Source organism: Cornus florida, unplaced genomic scaffold (assembly GCF_030987335.1).
Source record: "Cornus florida cultivar Cherokee Brave unplaced genomic scaffold, ASM3098733v1 CherokeeBrave_3.0.0_Hap2_Chr04, whole genome shotgun sequence".
Classification (NCBI taxonomy): domain Eukaryota; kingdom Viridiplantae; phylum Streptophyta; class Magnoliopsida; order Cornales; family Cornaceae; genus Cornus; species Cornus florida.
The window spans coordinates 29,193,971-29,200,288 of NW_026775574.1; the positions used below are offsets into that span (position 1 = coordinate 29,193,971).

The 6,318-nt window shown below is 35.2% G+C and overlaps 1 pseudogene; it reads left to right on the forward strand.

Annotated features, from left to right (window-relative positions):
- The first annotated feature begins 1,418 nt into the window (after positions 1-1,418).
- Positions 1,419-1,516, forward strand: LOC132305669 (small nucleolar RNA R71; annotated as a pseudogene).
- The last annotated feature ends 4,802 nt before the right edge of the window (positions 1,517-6,318 follow it).

The following is a 6,318-nucleotide window of genomic DNA, read 5'->3' on the forward strand; positions in this document are numbered from 1 at the left end:
ATGGACCTTATGGTCCCCTATGGTACAAGAGATAGATGGAGCGCCGGGGTCTTTGAACTTAGGTGGGGTGCTAAGCCTAATGATGGAGCTCACTTGCTCTGTGAGAAACACTTTCTTTGGGCTTGGTCCCTTGTTCTTCTTCTTTTGAGTACATAAGTCCTTTAAGAACTTGTCATATGGTGAAATTTGTCGAATATCATCAAGAAGAGGAAGATTAATTTTTCACTTGTTTGAACACTTCCATCATATCGTGAATTTTTCCATCTTGTCTCCCAAATGATGAAGTCTCTCTCAAAGCTTAAGAAAATGGAGCTTTTGGCTCATAAGGCTTCTCTAATTGGGGAGATGATGATGTAGATGATGGAATGTCCTTTTTGGAACCCTTAGCATCCAAGGAAGTAAGAATAGGATTTGGAATGGGACGGATGCAACTACTTGGCTGCTTCAGTTCACTATCCTCCTTAGGTACCTCTACCTATTATCCACTTTCCTACCACTCCTCAAGGTAGTAATTGTTTGAACTTGCCCATTTCCAGAAAATCCCGATGAAGGACTTGCTTGCGCCATAAATTACCCCTTAGGATTGGTCTCAGTTTGACTAGGCAACTTACCTTTCTCTCTCACATTTAAAGAATTAGCTAATTGCCTAATTTGAGCTTCAAGCTTTGTAATTGATTGAGAGTGAGAATGAAATAATTTATTATCTTTTCGAAGATCACCTAAGGCTTCCAAGACCTTGTCTTCAAAAGCGGGACTCTTAGGAGGTGCTTAATTTAGATTAGAGTAAGATTGAGAATTTGATGCTTGAGGATGAGAATATTGATTCACATTTTGAGGATATAATGAAAGACGGTAACCTTGAGAATTTTGATTTTGATTTTGGAGATGTGGGGGAACATACTTTGCTTGGTAACCTTGAGTTTGAGGAGGGTTTGCACCATCTCCTTGATTTTTCCATGCAAAGTTTGGATGATTCTTCCACCCTGGATTTTAAGTATTGGAATAAGGGTTGTTCCCTTGATGAATGAAAGCGGCATTTGCTTGTTCTTGAGACTCATTTGGTATGATTTGTCCAAGAGGGCAATTTGAAGTATGGTGAGTGTAACTAGAACAAATCATGCACATTTCATTGGAATGATGAGGATAAGATTGAATTGTTAGACCTTGATTCAAAAGGAATTTATTAAACCTTTGAGGAATTTATTTGATTTAGAGCTTTCTTTCCTCCCACATTTGCTTGGCGACCACCCTTAGAAGATGAAGATTTATGCATTGAGTTTTTATTCATTTTTTCAAAAAGCTACCAAATTTCATCCTCATTTCTTTCTATGTAATTGCCTTCACAAGAAGCATCAACAATGCCCTTATTAGCATCGGATAAACTTGAAAAGAAACATTGAACTAATTGCCACTTAGATATGTCATGATGTGGACACTTTTGTAGCAAGTCATTCAAACGTTCCCAAGCTTCATGAAAGGGTTCTTCTTCTTCTTGTGCGAATTCATGAATGGAAGTTCTCATAGAATCGGTTCGACTCGCGGGGTAATACTTCTTTAGGAACTCTTTTTACAATTGTGCCCAAGAGGTGATTGAATTTGGCCCCAATTTTTTAAAGTAATATTTAGCTTTATCCCGAAAAGTGAAAGGGAAAAGCTTTATTTAAGGACTTCTTCCGATGCATCCGTGATTTTCACGGTGGAACAAACTTCCAAGAACTTATCTAAATGTTTATAAGGCTCTTCATTGCTCAACCCATAGAAAAGGGGGCACATATTAATGGTGGAAGCCTTGAATGCAAGTGGGTGCATTATATTGATTTGGAGTGTAACGATCCCTAAGAACCATTGGAGGATTGAAAGGATTAAGAGGATTGAGAGGAGGGTATACCATTTGGCCTTGATGAGGGTATGCCATTTGACCTTGATGAGGGTATGCCATTTGAACTTGATGAGGGTATTGAACATATTGATGTTGTTGCTCACCAATTGGGGGAACAACATTTGGCCTTGGCATCATTAGATTAGGTTGTTGCACAACAAGATTGATGGGTTGTGGCATTCCCAAGGGTGGATGCACACCTTGAGGATCCACAATATGAACTTGTGGTAGGTGGTGCACACCGTTATGATCCACATAACCAAGATCTCCAATGGGATCTTCAATTGGATCTATTGGGTCTTCCATTAAAGGTGATGGATGATCAAAATTTAGAAGATTAGGATGATTATCCCTAGTACTACCTCTTAAATGCCGAAGGGAAACTTCGAGATTTTGATTTACAAGAGCAAGAGGACGACTAAGTAATCTACGACCATGCATGCACTAGAATAAGTCAACACACTAGCACTTTAATTTTTCAATCTCCACATACGATGTTCCCAAACTCCTCAATAATATCAATGCACAAACAATTAAAAGCCTCCACACGGGTTGGTGCCTTCTACAAGAAGGTATGCTTGGACTTAAAAACAAATCAATTCAATTTAAGCCTCCACTTAGGCTATCCAAAGCATGCAAGATAATACACAATTAAATTCAAGAATTCAAAGAAAAACTCACAAATGGTCCTTAAACACTTCAACATATATATATATGTATATATATATATATATATATATATATATATATATATATATTAATTGCTTCAAGGTCCTGCGTTTGCTCCATTTTGCTTCAAGTACCTAATTGACAATTATCAAGTGAGAAAATAAAAAAATATAAATATAAATAAAATGACTTTAAAGTAAACAATCAATAAAAAACTAATGTTTAATTCAATTCTTTAAACCGTTAAATCCCCAGCAACGACGCCAAAACTATGATGCGACTTGATCGTGTGCACAAAATAATGCACAACACTTTGGTTTTAAAAATGGTATCAAATGGGCATCATACTTTAAATTTATATAAAAGCCGCTTAACACTTATTCCGTCAAGTATGGAGTGAGAAGGGATCGTTCCTAAGGGATTGAACACGTGTTGGGATTAAACTTGGTTTTAAAGTTAATTAGATTGTAAGAAAGAGAAAGCTTGAGAGAAAAAGATTTTGGTGAAGTGATTAAGCTAGAGTTCAATTGAAAACATAGAAATGGAAATGACAATGCAGGTAAATTTAACTAAATTAAACTAAGAATTAAAGAGATAGGAAGAAAGTCTTAGGGTTAGGAATCACCACTAAGCTCATGAAATTAACTATATGCTTTCAATTAATTAATAGGGAAATCATTAGTGTAATCATAGATGTGGTCACATTATCATCACAAATCACAATTATAAGCATAGATTATCAACATCAAGAATGAATTGTCTACCTAATGACAATTAAACTAAAGTGTAGAACCCATTCAAGACTACATCATAACCCACCATACACATTCACAAATGTATCCAATAAGAGTACACATCAATCAAGTGGATAATACTAATTGTAATTAAAAGCATGGATTAACGTAATCAAGCACGTTTACTACAATAACTAATGACAAGTAAGCTAATTTGTAGAACAACCCATCAAGATTAAGCTTTTATCCATCAAATTAATTGACAATTGTATCAAATAAGTATTATGATATGGCCATCACTAAACATAACTACAAGAAGTATTTAGTGTAGAATATAATTCTAAAGTAATCACACATAGACATGCAAATTACATATAGAATTAATGAAAGAATTAATTTTTAATAATCTAATGAAGAAGAAAATCCCTAATTAATCATATATAGACATACAATCAACTTAGAGATTTCAATGGAAGAATTCATTAATACGAGCCCTAATTTATCAAATTAAGCATGTATATATAAATAAATCACAAAACCATACATTTAATTACAACATTATAATTCCCCAAGAAAAGAAATACAAAGGTTTAAGTTACATGAACTTAGGGCTCATCCAAGCCCTAAGTGAAGAACTAGCTAATAGAGGAAATGATCATGGTATTAACAGGGCTAATCCCCATCTTTTGTCTCATTCTTCTTCTTCCTTCAATTGTAGACAGAAAATCTGTCAATCTTCTTGAAATCCTCATTTTTTCCTTTTTCCCAAGAGAGAATGTGATATAAAACTTTTAAAAAAACTTAATTAAAAATAATAATAACTCCCTCTAGTGGGTCCTTGTTTTCCCTTTTATACCAAACTTATTAGAGCCAATAGGTTACAAAAATAAGCCCAAAAGGTTAAAACCCATAGCTATAAAAATAGGTCAATCCCGTAATTAAATCTACTGCCAACAACACAGCGTCTGTGACGGCTCTGGTTTTTCAAGCCAGTGCGTCCTGTGATGAACCTTAGTTTGACCCGATAACGGATCCGAAATGCCGAAGCGAAAATAGAAAACAAGTCTCTAGGGATATACAACATCCCTAGGACACCAAAGTGACATTTCATAAGGCCACGGAACTCCACGAGAACCAATGAGGAAGAAAAAATCAGAAAAAGACCAAATAAGCCCCCAAGGTCAAAATAGTCTTTTACATGGAAGCAACGTCTTTAGAAATGTACATCATTCCCAAGACACATCCGTGACTTCCTATGAAGTCACGAAACTTATAAGAAAGTATAGCGGAAACAATTAAAAAAAAAAAAAAAAAAAAAAACGGGACAAGTTTAGCCCCAAGGGCAAAATTGTAATTTTTTTACCAAGAATCACTTGATTGGGAGTCTGGATGGAAGAGAAAAGTCAAAACAAAGTTTTGACGTTGCCGATGCCGTGAATAGTGTTTTGACAGCAATGAATAATAATCTGGGCAAAATGCTGAAATTCGTTTGCCGTTTTAAGGTACTAAACAATGTTTTTTGGAAAAACACGAATAAGAAATCCCCCTTAAAATAATTTTTACAAGCTGATCATGTGAAAATAAAAATTTATTTTTGATGTGAAATCCCCAAAATGCCCTTACAACAAACTTTTTCAAATAGTGTAGGTGCGCACAGGAAATCAGATTTGACGCAGGGTTTTCGGATCCGAGACGACATTTTCTGGAAAAATGTTATGAAGAAACCCCCCACTAAAATCATGTTTTCTATGTGACCATGTCAAGAACGGAATTAAGTTTTCAAAAGAAATTCCCAAAATGTCCCAAGATCAGTTTAGGCCAAGAGGGTTAAAAAGATGCTACATGTATAACAGAAAACTGAACTCGCAAGGGATTTCCGGTACCAAGAAGACATTTTTTGGAAAAACACGAAGAAGAAACCCCCCATAAAATCATGTTTTCTACCCAATTATGTCAAAAGAAGAAAATAAAATGCGCCTTGAAATGCCCAGAACACCCCTGATCAGTCTAGGCCAAAAACGAGGAAAATGAAACTTTGTACCAAGTGTTCATTTGACCCTAAATGCATTTCTAGGCTAAAACGATTATGGACGTAAATGTATTTAGTGTTTTTAAGTGCACGGGAATGGTCTGTGGCTCTAAAAAATGGCCGATGTAAAATACGACCCCCCCCCATGGCCAAAAATGGCAAAAATGAACTCGAAATGAAAAATTTGAAATCCAAAAATATGAAATAGTTTACCGTTTGGCCCTTGGCCACACTTCATACATAATCAATGAGACCATATGTAAAAATAAAAATGGAATTCCCACACCCGATGCAAACTTGGTGAAGCAATGACTTGTCATTTTTCAATATTTCTATAATATTTCTTGAAGTCAAAAGTTACGTAGGATACAAAATAATAGTCATTGGCCTCCAGCCTCATCTCATACATATCAAATACATCGTAAAAGGTGCACTTATGTACACGTTACATATATGGAATCAAAATACAAGTTTTGACGTACAACGCTACAAATAGGATTTCATGCTAACATTTTCATGAAATAGATACTTTAAGTCTACGAAACTTACATGGCATAGTGTGCATCCCAAATCAAGGTCCTTGTACCTGAAAAATGTCCCCACTACGTGAGTGAGTAACACAAAGCTACTTGTAGGAGATGAGCATGCATAGACCTAATATTTTACTGTTCATTAAATTGATATAAATCAATATATAAGGTCTATGCCACCTAGCGTCTATTTCCAAGGTGAGACTTAAGGAGTATCTTAAGCTACCTTAAAGCATTTTTAGCGTAAACCACATCATGCATGTAATTAAAACAATATAGAAGCATGCGGTACACGCAACAAGATAATCAATACACAAGTATACAATCAATATTGAAATGCACTTAAGACAAGTATACAAGACACAAGTATACTAGGTTATCTAGAAGGTAAATCATCTATATACAAATATACACACCAAGTACGCTAAGCAATATTGAAATGGAAATGCAACATATATACAAGTATACACTCACAAG